Here is a 17617-nt window from a genome sequence, read left to right on the forward strand (position 1 = left end):
TGGGAGCCTGGCCAGCTAGACAAGACGGGCTTCGAAGGAGAGGAGCTCAGGGGAAAGGAGAGCGTCCCCACGCTCAGGAGGGGCCTGCTTACCACCAGCAGGGCCAGCGCGCTGGGTTCAGAGCAAGCCACTGAGAAGGCTGAGGCAGGAAGGAGAAGCAGTATAGGCAGGATATGGTGAGCGACTTCACAGAAACTCACATGCTGAGCTTCAGGAGATTGTCTAAAGGGAAAAAGCACACCCTGTTGTGAAGAGCTCAAGAAAGGCTCTTTGAAGGAGGTGCTGCTTATGAGCTGGTCCTTTCCCGCAAACGGCATTTCCGTCAGTGTCTACAGTGGTAGCAGAGGGCAGGGCCGGCGGGGAGGTGCTTGGCATGGACATGCGCATCCTGGACAAGCCAGGCCTCAGGATGAACAAAGGCTTGACTGTGAAAAGATCACAATCAAAGCACCAACAGGGGAAGGAGGTAAGGCTGTGGTGGATCACACTGAATCAGGGCAAGAGGTGGCCCTTGGTTCCTTACCTGGTGAGGAATGCCGGAAGGTTTCTGAGCTGAGAAGTGGTCTGATGAAAGCTGTGGTTTAGGAAGATGTGCGGTAATACACAAGGTTTCCTCTTATACACCCTTTACTTAACATTGCACAGATAACCAATTCACCAAAACAAACAATGAGCCCCACGTTTATAAGACACACTGACTTGGCAAGATGAATACTTTTGGCTGCTAGACTCCTCTCTAGGATGCCTGTGCACTTCGGCTCCCATCGTTTGGGTTGTCTGTACACTAAAATCATGTGTATTTGTTCCCAAATCTGTTTATGTGAGTTGTAATTGTGATTTTATTTACATAACTTATTACATAAACCAATGAAATATGAGTGCAAAAGAGAGCAACATCGTTTCTTTGAAAGCCACACTGAATGGTTTGAAAAGAGTCAATGAAGGTGAGTCACTAAAAGTGGCTAAAGCAACTATAAAAGAATAGGAGAATATTTGCAAACGTGAAAGGATTCTGCATATAAGCTTCTTCTTAAGTATCTATGTTCTTGCTCATGTTTAAAAAAACTAAAACGGGAAATTAAAAAGATGTATTACAAGTGTAGAAGGATGTTAAAAAATTCCAATCAAGGCCAGGAGCAATGGCTCATGCCTGTAATCCTAGCACTCTGGGAAGCTGAGGCGGGAGGATTGCTTGACCTCAGGAGTTCGAGACCAGCCTGAGAAAGAGTGAGACCCCATCTCTACCAAAAACAGAAAAACTTAGCTGGGTGTGGTGGTGTGCGCCTGTAGTCCCAGCTACTCGGGAGGCTGAGGCAGGAGGGTGTCTTGAGCCCAGAGTTTGAGGCTGCAGTGAGCTATGATCTAGCCAGAGCTACAGAGTGAGACCCTGTCTCAGAAAAAAAAAAAAAAAAAAAAAAAAAAGAAAGAAAGAAAAGAAAAAAAAAGAAAGAAAGCAAAGCTTCAAGGGTATTTGTAACTTTATAACCGCTTCATTCATAATTGCCAAAACTTGGAGGCAATCAAGATACCCTTCAGTGGGTAAAGGGATAAATAAACTGTGGTACATCCAGATTATGGAGTATTATTCAGCCCTAAAAAGAATTGAGCCAACAAGCCACAGAACGACATGGAGGAACCTTAAATGCATGTTACTAAGTGAAAGAAGCCAATCTGAAAAGGCCACATATGTGTGATTCTCACTATATGACATTCTGGAAAAGGCAAAACTATGGAGACAGTAAAAAGATCAGTGGTTGCCAGGGGTTATGGGGAATGAGGGATGAACAGGCAGAACACAGAGGATTTTTCATAGTAAAACTACTCCATATTATACTAAAATAATGGGTACATCTGTTAAAACCCTTAGCATGTGCAGCACCAGGAGTGAACCCTGATGTGAACTATGGACTCCTGGTGACGATGAGGTATCCTCAGTGCGGGTCTGTCAGTTGCAGCACACACACTGCTCTGCTGGGCGACACTGGTAGTGGGGGATGCTGTGCCTGTGTGGGACAGGAGGGACAAGGGACATCTGTACCATCCCCTCAATTTTGCTGTGAACCTAAAACTGCTCTAACAAAATAAAAACTGTAAAAAAAATATCTTTAAGCAAACAAAAAGCAAAGCATGAAGAGTCTGGGCAACATGTCCCATAGTCTAAGACAGGTGGATGTTTTTTATTTTGTTTGTTTTTGTTTTTGTTTTTGTTTTTGTTTTTACCATAATTCCTAAATAGGAGATTCTGCTAAGGAAAATGGTTTGAGGGAAAAATCACAGTTAATAAAAATATCTATATTTCAGGTTCTGGTCTTTGTTCCTCAATATATCATTTTATTTAACTGTCACAATTTTCTGTAATGGGTATGATTAAGTCCATCTTACAGATGAGGAAACTAGCTTCGAGAGGCTAGCAGCTTGTCCAAAGTCATACAGGGTGCTTCTATGAGGAGGTTAGAAAATTCCCAGAATTGTGATTCTGACTCCTAACAAGTAACCAATTCTGATTGAAGAAAGGGGGAGGTTCTTAAAGAAACCACTGTAACTGCACAAGCTGTTCCTGATGTGCTCAGGTAAACATGAGGGCATGTATGAAAACTGAAAAATGGGCACATAGTCTTGGATAAACAGGCTGTTGGCAGAAACCTGTAAGAAACTGGTCTGGAAAGCCAACCGTAAAAAGGAGCTGCGGTTGTTTACAAAGGTAAAGCCAAAAGCTACTGGGATGCTCTTTCAGCTGCGATTGTATTTCAGTCTTCTCTCAGGCACATGTGCCCCAAAATGGGGCATACATTTGCGAAGTGTAGATCAAACCTTAGTCAGAGGAAACTAAAGCCCAAGAAAACCATCTGATGAGTTTAAATTTCCTGGCCCAGGGAGATTACAACCCCCAAACCTGAGATAACTTGTGAATGAGGCCATGAATTGCTGTCGATGACCACTGAGAAATCATGAAACAAGTGCCAGGGAGATGGGCCCCAGAACGAGAAGGCTCTTTATGGAATGCTATGGAACAATCCCCAAAATACACAGTTAAGAGAAAAAGCACAAATGTAGAATGCTGTGTCCATTTATGCTACCATTTGTGTACAGAGAGGACAGCGGATATACGTTTGCTTCCCCGCACTCTGGATAGCTCCAGAGGGAGGCCAGGTTGCCACACGAGTGAACTTGGTGGCTGGGCAAAGGGGCAGGGGCAAGACTGTACATTTTGAACTATGTAAACTACATTACCTGCTTTAAAAATGATTAAAATTTAGAAACTATTTACCTGATCAAAGACTAGAGTTTAATATCACAGATTTTTAAAGGAATGATTTGCAAAGAGACATAGTGATCACCAGGGGCCAGGAGGGATTATATAGGAAAAATCACCGAGAGGAATCCCAGCTGTGCACTTGGACCCCTTCTGGCTGCCTGCAAAGCCCATAGACTTGGCTACTCCCAGTATGAGGAGTGGCAGTGGTGGTGGGTTAATTTGCGTAAGGTCTCAGGGCCAGGATGATGCTGAGAGAACGGAACAAAGCAAGGCCTACGCCCTCTCTCATACCCGACTCTTCTCACTGCCCCCCCAACCATTGTGCCTTTTGCTCCCCCAACATGGTTCCTAATGTGAGACCCTGCACGTACATGATCAATATACGTTGATTTCATTTATTATGAATCTCTTGGCTTAATGTTCCAAAACTAATATCCACAGCATAAAGCAACTACAACTGGGCTGCCTTTTGGGATTAATCAAATAAGGATAAATATCTCATCCAAACAGTGTTAAAATCTCAGCAAGACTCCACTGCCGGCGGGAGGAAGGGAAGGTGGCAACAGTACATACTTCTACTCTGACCGTCTGTACTGTAGTTTGCTTAGGAAAAGTACTTTCCACAGTATTAAACTAATTTTTGAAGTGGAAATCAATATGCAAAGACAATTCAACAGCAAACCCAGTAACATACACAAATTTTCAGGAAGAGAGAACACAACACTGAGAATCTACTGTTGTCAGCAGCCAGGAAAAGCAGCATAAGAGATCTGGTCATGTTTTCCACTGAGGGACTTGAACATTTCAGAAGGTCATGGCCAAGTTCAAGGGCTGGAACTTTAATATTCCATGAATTCAGTGGAAAGACCTCTAGTCTCCCTCCCATCCAACGTGATGATTATGCAGAACTTTCTTCTGGAATTGTAAAACTAGCTCTATGGTGGGACCCCACAGTTCTTTCCCTTTTCTCCTCTTCTGTAATGAACCCTGGGGTACTGGCATCCAGCTTAATTGACTCCCCCACCCCAAAAGAAAAGATCCCCTAAGCATGGAAGGTTTCACCAGAGAATTCTATCAAATGCTTAATGAAGAATTAACACAACTCTACATAATTTCTTCCAGAAGAAAGAAGAGTTAGGAATGCTTCCCAATTTACTTTATGAAGCAGTATTATCCTGATACCAAAACTAGACAAAGACAGTACAAAAAATGAAAACTAAAGACCCTCATGAATATAGATGAAAAAATCTTTAACAAAATATTAGCAAATAGAATTTAGTAATATATAAAAATAATTATATATCATGACCAAGTGGAATTTAGGGGTGCAAGAGAGGTTCAAGATCTGAAAAATCAATTAATGCAATCTACCATATGAACAGGTTAAGAAAATAAAAATCACATGATCACATTTATCAATGCAGAAAAAACATCTGACAAAATTCAACACCCATTCATGATAAAGACAGGAACAGAGGAAAATTTCTGAGAAAAATCTCAGAAAAACTGGAATATGGTAGAATTCCATTTATATAACATTCTTGAAATAACAAAATCACAGAAATGCAAAACAAATTATTGTGATTGCCAAGGGTTAAAAGAGGGTGGGGGAGGGAAGTACAAAGGGGTAAAAAGAGGAATCCTTGTAGTGATGGAAATTCTCCCTGAAAGGTCACTGTATCAATGTTAATATCCCTGTTGTGATATTATACCATCATTTTATAAGATGTTACCATTGGGGGAAACTGGGTAAAGGGTACAAGGGATCTATCTGTATTATTTCCTACAATTGCATATGAATCTATGATTATTACAAAATAAAAAAAGTATGAAATACATTTAATTTAAAAACATATATAATACATTTCAACCTTTATATTGACTTTAATTTACATTTTGAAGAAAATTTATTTAAAATTACACTTGAATACCACTACATTTATTTTACAAGTGAATAACAAATTGCAAAGTGATAGAAATAAGAAAATACTGGCCAAGTGTGGTGGCTCACACCTTGTAATCCTAGCACTTTGGGATACCAAGGTGGGAGGATGGCTTGGAGCCACGAATTTGAGACCAGCCTGGGCAACATAGCAAGACCCCATCTCTACAAGAAAAAATTTTAAATTAGCTGGGCGTGGTGGTGCACACCTGTAGTCCCACCTACTCGAGAAGCTGAGGCAGGTGGATTGCTTGAGCCCAGAAGTTTGAGGTTGCAGTGAGCTATGATTGTGCCACTGCACTCCAGCCCAGGTGACAGAGCGTGACTCTGTCTCAAAAAACAAAAAACAAAAAAATACTAAAGCAGAACTCAGAGGAAAAAACTGAGAAGAAAGAAGAAAAAAAAATTGCCACACAAAATTTACCCATTACTGATAAAAACAATGAAAGTGAGTGAGACAATTATTTTCATCAAATCTACAACCTCATGGGGTCATCTGAAATCCCTGAAACTTGATGTCTTTTACTAGAGTATTTAATTACTGATCAGAACATTTTGAAAACACAATGAGCCTCCATCTGTCTTCTCACCTGGGGCTGTGCAAATGGGAGGGGTGTGCCTGCCTCCTACTTCCCACTTTCCTCTCCTGCAATAAGGCAGCACTGATGAAGTTGAGAACACTATTTATGATTGCCTATGCCCAAACTGAACTCTGTTTTACACAGAAACACAAAACAGTCTCACACAGCATTATTATTATACACTGAATTTTCTACGAAGGCAATGAACATGTAAATCAAGGAAAGATAGTACTCTGCTTTATTCAAAAGCTTGCCCTGAGTTGTCAGCATTTCAGAAAGTCACTGGTGTCAACACTGCCACAGTGTTTGAATTCTCAACACGGAACCCAAGTCAGTCTCATCTGTAGGATTCGTGCTGACAGTGATCTCCACTGACATACAAGCATCTGCCTGTCTTCTAGTGGAATCAGGCTCCAACATCTACATACTGAAATGTTACTTAATCAGAAATTGTTTGCCTTTTATTTCTACTCCACGTCATGTATAGGGCATTATATTGATTGTTTTCAGTAACATATATGGATTGATGAATTTCATTTTAGGATATCAATGGGCACATTACAAAATATCATCATAAAAAAGGGGATGGGACCTCTAGGTTGAGCGCTCTGCCAGGAGCACCTGCAGGGAGCATTCCAGCTCTCCCTTCTCCTTGCCTGCACTCACCAAAGGCCACACGAAGGAAACTGCCATGGCTGGCTGACAACAACAACAAAAGGATGGCCAGCTAATAGCAAGGCAAGCACCAAAGCAATAACAAGAACAACAAAAACAAAATACACAGAAACAAAAGAAAAAAATGGCAAAATCGTACCTTGGGCTTTAGCGCCCTCCCCACCCTCACCCTGGCTAATGCAAAAAAAAAAAAAAGTTCTCCTTCCTTCAACTGAGAATACGAGATACGACTTATCCACACACTCTCCAACAGAATCCCTCTCAATTTTCAAGTCCGGACAAACACAAGCTTCCCTCTGTAAGGATGGACGAATGCAGAAAAGCTACTAGATCTATATGGGAAGTTTTGGATGTTCATAAAAGGGGAACCATCTGAGGACTGTAAGTGATAGGAAATTTTAGAGAATCTCTAATTTGCATTCTCATTGAAATCCAAGATGATTTTATAGCTATGAAAGAACAGGAAGTCATGAAGAAGAAATAATTTGAAATCAGAGAATTATAATAACAAAGATTAATAACATAATAGTGAAGTAAAGAAACACACAAAGCAAAGCATATTAGATGAAAAACTTTGAAAAAAATCAGAGGATGAATGAAATGATCAAAAGAATCAAAGAAAACATGTGACGTGAAAGATATACCCACAAAACCAAATATACACATATTTTAATTTCCCAAAGGAGACTCCTGGATAAAAAGAGAAGCAATAATCAAAGTAATAACAGAATGCCTAGAAGGCATTTAATAAAATCCATCACCCAATCCTAATAAAAACTCTAAGTGAAATACGAAGAGAGGATTTAGCATGCAAAACAGTATCCCTAGCCCAAATTTTGCATCATATTTAATGGCAAGGCACCAAAAGCACCCACAGTAAAGTGAGAGCCAGTCAAGGATGTTACTAGTATTTAGCACAGCCGGGGTCACACACAAAAAACAGCAGGAACCAGAAATAAAACGAAAAACTACTGGGATGGAGGAGACAAAAGGCATCATTACCTGCAGCTGATACAATTGTCCACTTGGAAAACATGTGAGAATCAACTGGAAACCATTAGTACTAAGAAGACAGGATGGTAAGGGAGTGAGCCATTACAAAATAAGTATTTAAAAATCATCTATTTAAAAAATACAATGAGTACTTGCTTCAGCAGCACTAATACTAAAATTGGAATGAAACGGAAGATTAGCCTGGCCCTTGAGTAAGGATGACAGTCAATGTCATGAAAAGTTCCAGATTTTTAAAAATAAGAAAAAAAATACAAGGAATAAAGAATCCCATTCACAATAGGAATAAAATTATAAAACAAAGGCATAAATACTCAAGAAAAAGAAATGAAGGGATGGAGGGAGGAAGGAAGGAAGGGAAAAGAAAAAAAAATAAGCAAACTTTAGGGGAAGACCAAAACAGAAGAGAGGACTGGACTGGGAGAACTGGAGGGACAGTCAAGTTTGTGGATGGGAAGACTTGGCAAAGATACCAGTATTCTTGGGGGAGACGCAAGGAAAGTTCTCACCTCTCCGCACCACTGGTGCCCAGGGAGGACCCAGGAAAGCTGCCATGCCCAAAACCATGCTCCACCTGTGCTTACACAGAAAGCCAGAGAAAACCCTCCACTCCGCTCTAAAGCCCAAACAGACTAAACCACACCCTCCTAAGAAATGCAGGGCCATGAACCCACCCTGTGTATCACTCAGCTAAAAATCCAGCACCATAACTAGTACGGAGTTCATAACATCCTCATGTCTGGGATTACCTGACACCACCACAAGTTAAAACCCATTCCTGGTCTATCCACGTATGGTGGGTAAACAAAGTGTGGTCTAGCCATACAATAGAATATTACTCAGTCTTAAAAAGGAAGGAAATTCTGACAAATGCTACAACATGGATGAATCTGGAGGATACCAGGCTAAGTGAAACAAGCCAGTCACAGAAGGACAAATATTGTATGATCTCACTTAAATGTAGTATCTAAAACAGTCAAACTCACAGAAACAGAAAGTAGAATGGTGGCTGCCAAGGGCAGGTGGGGAGGGAGACATGGGGAGTTGCTGTCCAATGAGTGCCAAGTTTCAGTTATGCAAGATGAATAGGTTCTAGAGATCTGCTATACAACATTGTCTCCAGTTAACAAAACTGAATTACGCACTTAAAAATTATGGCCAGGTGCGGTGGTTCAGGCCTGTAATCCTAGCACTCTGGGAGGCCGAGGTGGGAGGATCACTTGAGCTCTGGAGTTCGAGACCAGCCTGAGCAAGAGCCAGACACTGCCTTTACAAAAAAATAGAAAAATTAGGCAGGCGTGGTAGTGAGCTCTGGTAGTCCCAGCTACTTGGGAGGCTGAGGCAGGAGGATTGCTTGAGCCCAGGAGTTTGAGGTTGCTGTGAGCTAGGCTGACGCCACGGCACTCACTCTAGCCCGGCAACAGAGCGAGACTCTGTCTCAAAAAAAAAAAAATTTGTTCAGAGGGTAGATCTCATGTTAAGTGTTCTTACCACACTTTGAAAATGAACTAAGTATAGAATAGAAGAAAAATGAAAATACAGATTGTCCCTAACTTATCATGGTTCGACTTAACATGATTTTTCGACTTTAGGATAGTGTAAAAGTGATACGCATTTAGTAGAAACTGTCCTTTGCATTCTCATACAGCCATTCTGCTTTTCACTTTCAGTACAGTATTTAATAAATTACATGAGCTATTCAGCACTTTATTATAAAATAGGCTCTGTGTTGGATGATTTTGCCCAACTGTAGGCTAATGTAAGTGTTCTGAGCACATTTAAGGTAGTCCAGGCTAAGCTATGATGCTCAGTAGGTTAGGTGTACTGAACGAATTTTCGACTCAGTGATATTTTCAGCTTAAGATGGTTTTATGGGGAAGTAGCCCCATTGTAACTCAAGAAGCATCTGTACTGAATCTGAAATGTGATTTTCTTGCCACAAAATACAGCCATCAATAAATGGCCCCTCTAAAATTACGAAAACAACAACAAACACATACCTGGCCTTCTGTGATTTGGCAGGTTCTTGTCTCCAAACAGACCCCACCCTACATCTGCCTGCACCCCTTCCTCAATGCTCAGCACGTCTTCAGGGCCACGGGAAACTCACAGTGACATCAGCACTTCCCACAGACTGAGCTCATCTCTGAATGTCCCCTCACTTCTGTGCCTGGACAACCCCCACTACTGCCTTTTCAAGCCAGTGTGTCCCTCTCCTCACACTTCCTGAACCTGAAGGCACGAGGTGGCCCAGGTGGCCCTCCTAGCCCCCGTTGTCTCTCTCCCTCCCCGCTGCTAAACAGGGACGTTCATGTTGTAGGACCTGGCATCTTCTTCCCCTCCCAGCTGTCATCTACTGAGCCCCACCCCAATCTCTCAAGTCCCTGACATCCCTCGCTCACGGTGCTCCTCTTTCTGTGGCATCCAAGGGATGGACCCACCCTCTAGCCTCTCAGTTCCAAGACCTCCAACATCCTTTTCCTTCACTCTCACCCGAGTAAGCCATAGAAAACCATCCATGGTTTTCTCTCAGCCTCTGTTTCCTAATCTGCAAGTCCTGGTCCCAATATTTACTGAGCAAGGACTTGGACAGTCTGCTTAATCTCTTTATGCCTCAGTCATCTGATCTATAAAATGGGAATGATAATAATGCTATTTCATAGGGTTGTAGTAAAGACTAAAGGAGACAACACTTCTCTATTTCTTAGAACAGTGGTTAGCATACAGTGAGCAAAGAATGTTAGCCACTGGTCATGGTGATTCCACAACAGGTGACGATGATGGGAAGCCAAAGAGTCTTCCTACCTGCACAAACAGTGTAGCAGAACAAAGAATCCTGGAGGCAGGCCTTGGGTTTGAATTGGGGGACACTAGCTAACCCCACCCCAGCCTCTGTTTCTTCACATGTAAGATGGTGATAAGAACACCTACCTGCTGTGTTAGAAGGGTCAGCCCCGATAGGAGCCCAGGGTTACTCCCTTCGCAGGTCAGAGGTGACAGGCATCTCAGGGTGGAGCCTAAGGTACCAGCGGGGTATAATGCAGGCAAGTGGAGAACGCAATGCACGGGTCTGTGTATCAGAAAGGACACAGACACTTTCTTGGAAGTGAGCCTGTTTTGACACTGGAATCATGACTGCTTTGTGCTCATCGATGAGCCTCTGAGATGTCTGAGATTTGGTGAGCATTAAAGCAGAGCTTGGCCAAGGTAACACTGGCATTTAACATTTATTTCGATTTATTTAACTTTTAGAAAACATTGCTATCAGTTTAAAATAGTGACATTATTTTCAATCCCACGTGTGCTATATATAGAATCATCTAAATGAACACTTTTATGTATTGCCAGTTTTAAAAATGTTCCCCTGCGTGGCCAACTGCTATCTTCAGAACAGATGTGTGTCCACTCTTTAGACGTCATCTCACTCATGCCACTGCTAACACGAGCAGAAATCTCACCCTACACCTACTTTAAAATCCCGCAGGAGAAGCCAGCAACTCCACTCTGGGGATATACTTTCTCTTTCAAAAGAAGTGAAAGCACGGCCGGCGCGGTGGCTCACGCCTGTAATCCTAGCCCTCTGGGAGGCCGAGGCCGGAGAATTGCTCAAGGTCAGGAGTTCAAGGTCAAAAGAAGTGAAAGCAGTCTCAGGTAACTTGCACATCCATGTTCACAACGGTATTATTCACAATGGCCAAAGGTGGAAATAGCCCAAGTGTCCATCAACAGATGAATGGTAAAGAAAATGTGGTAAACATGTACAACAGAATATTATTTAGCCTTAAAAAGGAAGGCAATCCTGACACATGCTACCACATGGATGAACCTTGAAGATGGTTACGCTAAACGAAATAAGCCAGTGACAAAAGGACACTGTGTGATTCCACTCACACGAGGTTTCCAGAGCGTCAAATTTATGGAGACAGAGAGTAGATCGGTGGCTGCCAGGCTGGAGAGGGGAACCGGAGTTGCTGTTAAACGGATACAGAGTTTCAGTTTTGCAAGGTAAGAAGAGTCTTGGAGACGGACGGTGGTGATGGTTTTACAATATGAATGTACCTAACACCACTGAACTGCACACTTAAAAATGGTTAAGATATAAATTTTAGGTTTATTTGACCACGATTTAAAAAATAATCCATCAGGAGAGTTTAGAGGTAGTTGGCTCTACCCTTCAAACCATATCTAGATCCGACTACTGTTCCCCAGCACTGTGGCCACCAACCCAGCACAGGGGCTTCCTTCCCAGACCACAGCTCCACCTGCCCATTCTTGATAAGTGGCCCAGGCCCTCCTCTCAAGGTGAGGTCGGGTCACATCACTACCCTGCGCAGAACCTTGCAAACGCTCCCCAGTGGAGTCAGAGCAAAAGTCCAAAGTCCCGACAAGGACCCACGAGCTCCCCCTGGCCCCTTCCCACCACCGCCTGTCTCTCCGCTGCAGCCTGCTGCTGGCCTCCACACTGCCTCTCGGATGTGCGGGCACCTCTGCCTGGACCAGCCCTCCCAGGCGCCCACCAGGCTAACCTTCTCTCCTCCCCAACGAAGGTTGGCATCTTTGTCCCACTCACTGATGGATCCCTTTTGCCTAGAACAGTACCAGGCACATCGTGGCCACTGAAAAATATTTGATGAATTAATGAATGAATAAAAGGATTGTTTCTAAAGGCAGGCTCATCGGTGTTTTGACAAGGCTGCCACCTACTGGCTGATTCCTCAATGGCCTCCTGGGGCTGCCCCGACCTTCCACTTCTCTAAAATCTACACTTACTGGGTAAGATGAGATACACACAAAGAGTACCTCAGAAAAGGAAGAATAAAAGCTGGAATTCAGATATGTGAATAATATGCATGAAAGAAAACCAATTAGAAAAAGTGGACATTCAGTGTGAAAACCAGGGGCTGTGCACAGGAGATGCAAAGCCAAACCCAGACGCACTTGACCTTCCTGAAGCCGTTTCCTACCTTGATAAAATACCACACTCTTCTTCAGGCTATTGTGAGCATGAAGTGAAGTAACGGACCTGAGAGGCCAGTGCAATGGGGGGCAGGTGGCAGGGCCAAAATGTGACTTTTGCTGTGTTCTTGTTCTTGTTGAAGCAAACTTCGGCAGAGCCGGGGGAGGGATGGCCTGGGCCTAGACACCAGAAACTGGAAATAGTCTTAAAAAGAATGAAAAGGCTTTCAGAAAGTGCATGCTTCCCAATTCAAGCAGTTCCAATATCACCTGCGTCAGACGGTGAGTTAGCGCTGTACGCCAGGTGAGGCAGCAATGTAATTATTATTACAGAAAGATTGAACATTTTGTCTCGGTACTTCATTTGAGAGAGTCCCCCTGAGGACAGATCGGTTCCCAGGAAAGGGTACAATATGAGATGACTACAGATTTAAACCACGATACTGTGTTAAAATTTCATGACAAAATCCTTCTCAAAATTAATACAGTTGGAAGACAGACAGATAATAGCATGCTATGCATTACAGAAAATGTGTCCCCAAATCAGAATCCCCCAAACTGACCTGCATGCCATAAAATGAACTCTGCTCCGTAAAAGTCTATCCATGACCTATAATTACACCTTTCCTTTAAGAGGAAAAGAACCATACATTGCCAGCATTGACCTTATTTCCTTTAATTTTATTCTTTTCTTCACAGATGAACCTACAGAAAACTTCTTTAAGTCTAGTGAGCACCTAATGGAAGATGCCATTTCTAACACAGTAAATAATTTCCATCTTTGTCTCAACTGTACTGAGATTTTAAAACTTGTACTTATTACAACAGGTCAAGGATCCCTTTCCAAAATGCTTGGGGACCAGAAGTGTTTTGGATTTTGGATTTATTCGAATCTTGGAATATTTGCATTATACTTACTGGTTGAACATTCCTAATACAAACATCTGAAATCTAAAATGTTCCAATAAGCATTTCCTTTGAGCATCATGATAGTGCTCAAAAAATTTTGGATTTTGGAGCATTTTAGCTTTTGAATCTTTGGGTTTGGGATGCTCAATCTGTAGTACCAGCCCTTTCATCTTCCTGTTTTTCATGCTAGTAAAATAAAGACAAAATACAATCAAATATTCAAATGACTACCCAGACACTACTGTACCATTGCAGAGGTGGTCACACCTACAACAGGGAGAAGTGCTGCAGGCCACTGGTCTTAATGGGCAGTCCTAACAGACTGGAATTCACCCTGAATGAGGCAGCTCGAGGATATCATGACCATGTACAAAAGTGTCAGCTGTCCAAAAGCTGGCATAAAAATCTTGAGGACTACTGACACTTAAAAACAAAAGCTCTAGAGATAAAATGTAATTTTCAAATTCAACCCTATTAAGTCAAATAATTTAATTTCATTAAAATAATTGACAAAATAAATTTACATAACCAGGAGAATAATAATTGCATCTTACATTCCATCACAGTTTATGAAGTACTCACAGATCTTTGTCCTAACAACCTCACTGTGTAGTGAATATGTAGTTACTTCCTTCCTTTGACAAACGAGGAAGCTAAGGCCCCATGGGGTATGGGAACTCGCCCATTTTGGGAGCCAATATGAAACCAAGATCTGTCCCTAGAATCCTGAATAAAGGAGCCCTGCTGTGAGCAAACCAACCAATGGCTAAGAAACACAACCAAGGCAAGCAGGAGAGGAAAGATTTGGTGAAGGCAGAAAAAGGAAAAATGTTTAGGTTATAACTTGCATTTACACTGTTTTTAACTTTTTATAGCAATATATGTAGATGTTCAAATTTTTCAAACAGTACAGGAAAATCTAAAATGAAAAATCTTCCTGCACTACTTTCGATTCTGGTAACTCCTCAAACATAACCATTCTTACCCCCTTCCAGGGGAAGAAATTTATGATTTCAATAATTAAATTAACATATACTGGTTAAAATGAAATCATACTATATAGGCCATGTTATTTTTCTCACTTGGTACTGTACCTTGGACATCTCTTCCTGTCATTACATACACACCTAGTGTCCCTTTCCATGGCTGCACACTATTCTGCTGTACCAGAATCTCATCATTCAACCAGCCCTGCATATTGGCATCCTTTTTCAAGTATATTTGTAAAATGAAATGCTAAACAGTAGAAATACTTGGTCAAAAGTTATATATATTTAAGATTTAGATAGATGTTACCAAATTGTCCTTGTGCATCAATGACATGTGGTGTGCCAGCTCCTTACACCCTTAATAACACCAGAAATGATCAACCGTTTTCATTTTTGCTAATCTTACAGGGGAAATTGTATATCTAATTTTTGTTTTTATTTATATTTCTTGAACTATAAGTGAAGCTTAGCATTTTTCTACTATCTGTTCTTTTTTATGTGAGCTACGTATTTTTCTATTGTATTATTAATATTTTTTTTTCTTATTGAGTCATATAAACTCTTTGTAAATAAACCCTTTGTTACATGTATTACAAATAATCTCTTTTTGCAAAGCAGTTTTTTATGTTTATGTAATTACATTTTTAATCTTTTCCTTTATGGCTTCTGTGTTTGTTCCTACTTAGAAAGGCCCTTCCAAGGCCAAGACTGCAAATTAATTCTCTGATGTTTTCTCTTTGTACGTTAACAGTTTCATTTTTTAAATATTTAAATCTTTAGTTCGCTTGCAATTTATTTTTTTTTTTTTTTTTTTTTTTTTTTGAGACAGAGTCTCATTTTGTTGCCCAGGCTAGAGTGAGTGCCGTGGCGTCAGCCTAGCTCACAGCAACCTCACACTCCTGGGCTTAAGCGATCCTACTGCCTCAGCCTCCCGAGTAGCTGGGACTACAGGCATGTGCCACCATGCCCGGCTAATTTTTTTTTGCTATATATATTTTTAGTTGGCCAGATAATTTCTTTCTATTTTTAGTAGAGATGGGGTCTCACTCAGGCTGGTCTCGAACTCCTGACCTCGAGCGATCCACCCACCTCGGCCTCCCAGAGTGCTAGGATTACAGGCGTGAGCCACCGCGCCCGGCCTTGCAATTTATTTTGATGTGAGGAATGACATAGGGATCCAGCTTTATTTTTTCCTAAAGACTTAATCAGCCATTCATTGAGTGAATTGCCCACCTTGATTATAAAACGCCACCTTTACCCTGTACTAAGTCCTCCAGTATATTCTGGACTTTCTCCACGGTTCCACTGAGCTGCCTGTTTCTTCTCCAGTTCCAAGATGCTTAAGGTTAATCCCTTGATTACTGTTTTTAGAATTTTACTAGTTATTCTCGGATATTTATTCTGCTAGATCAGGGTTTCTCAACAACGGCACTGCTTACATTTTGGGCCAGATCATTTTGTGGGACTGTACTGTGGAGGTTCAGCAGCATCTCTGGCTTCTGCCCACTAGATGTCAGTAGCACCTGCCAGTCGTGACACCCAGGTATGTCTCAAACAGTGCCAACTGTTCCCAGGGTTGAGCAGAAGGGGCAAAACCACCGCCCATTGAGAACAACTGCTTTAGACAAACCACGACATAATTTTATCTGTGTTTCCACTCCCAAATGCCCACTGGTATTGTAATTAAGATGAAAATGAATTCACAGTATAATTTTGACATCCTTATTATATTTAATGTATTACACTATTAAATTTAATCTTTATTATATTTCGTCTCTCTATCCAAGAACCATGTATATCCTTCCACTCATTTGTGTCTTCTTTGAAGGTCAAGTTTTATGTCAAAGAAGGACATTAGACTTGACCTTCAAAAGGGATTTAAGATTTTTAATGCATGTTCTTATACTATTAGTTTATTCCTAGATATTTTACCTTTTTCATTCCTTTATAAATGGGATCATTTCTTATGTTATTATCTTTTCTAACTTATCACTGTAAGAAAGCTATTGATATTTTATATTCTACAACTAGCCACATACAGAACTCTTATTGTCTCTAATAGATTTTTCAGGAAATTTTATATTTTTCCTAATGATACAATTTTGGGGAAATTCTAAGCATACAATGTCATCTGCATACAATAACCATTTTGTTTCCTCATTTCCAATATGCACACACATCTATATCTCTTTCATCTCACTGCTTTGGTTAATATTTGCAGAAAATTTTAGATGACAGTGGTGACAGTAGACAACCTTGCATTATTCTTGACATTGATCAGAATGCTTCAAGGATTTCACCATTAAGCATAATGCTGGCTTTGGTTTGAGAAACACACATTTTATATCATCAAAGAGGTCTCCATACATTTATAGTCTACCATGAGCTTGTTATTAAGTCAGAAACAGTGTTAATTATGCCAACTGCATCTTCTACAGGGATGACCATATAGTTTTTTTCCTTTGGCCTCTTAATATTGTAAGATAGATTATATTCTAAAATTTCCTAATATTCATCCATTCTTAGTGGCATAAATCTAGTTGGTTGTGACATACACTATTGTTCTTTGCATTTCTTGTTGAATTCTATGTGCTAATATCTTGATCTCACATTTTTACATCAATATTTGAGAGTGGGATCAGTCTGTCATTTTTTTAGTGGGGCTTTAATAACTTTTGGAGTCAGTGCTAGGCTGGCTTGATAAAAATACTTTAATTTTTGTATTTTTAAAACCAACTCAGGAGGCTGAGGTTGAAGGATCACTTGAGCCCAGGAGTCCAGTCCAGCCTGGACAACATAGTGAGACTCTGTCTCTTAAAACAAAACAAAACAAAAAAACAACCACAAAACCATCACCCAAATGTGTGTGTGTGTGTGTGTGTGTGTGTGTGTGTGTGTGTGTGTAGTATGAAATCGGTCTTTTAAATAGTAAAACCGTTATATGGAAACACCAGGCCATCCCCCTTACATCCAGAAAATAAAAAGCCATATATAATCTGCACAGATTCAACTTCTTGAAAACTGAATAAATTAAAGTATACCTTTGAAAAGCTAGTCTGGAATGTGATGTTTTATGAAGAGTGCAAAAATCATAACTATGCTACCCTTTAACACTTACTATAAATTAATAACAGTGTATTTCAGTTATTTTCCCATCTTAGACAATTTAGCAACACATTGAGGGCTGCATTATAAGAGTTAGACCATGGAGACTGGGCACAGTGGCTCACGCCTATAATCCTACCACTCTGGGAGGCCGAGGAGGGAGGATCACTTTAAGTCAGGAGTTTGAGACCAG

The 17617-nt window shown here is 41.0% G+C and overlaps 1 protein-coding gene and 1 non-coding gene across 6 annotated transcripts in view; one reads left to right on the top strand and one right to left on the bottom strand.

The window, feature by feature from the left end:
• SPECC1 (sperm antigen with calponin homology and coiled-coil domains 1) overlaps positions 1-17617 on the bottom strand; it is a 206734-nt gene that overhangs the window by 153499 nt on the left and 35618 nt on the right. The window lies entirely within an intron of this gene.
• LOC123621357 lies at positions 7596-7700 on the top strand. Its single transcript, XR_006729092.1, has one exon. It is a non-coding gene; the product is annotated as a U6 spliceosomal RNA (small nuclear RNA).

The sequence above is a fragment of the Lemur catta genome, chromosome 15 (genome assembly GCF_020740605.2).
Source record: "Lemur catta isolate mLemCat1 chromosome 15, mLemCat1.pri, whole genome shotgun sequence".
Taxonomy (NCBI): domain Eukaryota; kingdom Metazoa; phylum Chordata; class Mammalia; order Primates; family Lemuridae; genus Lemur; species Lemur catta.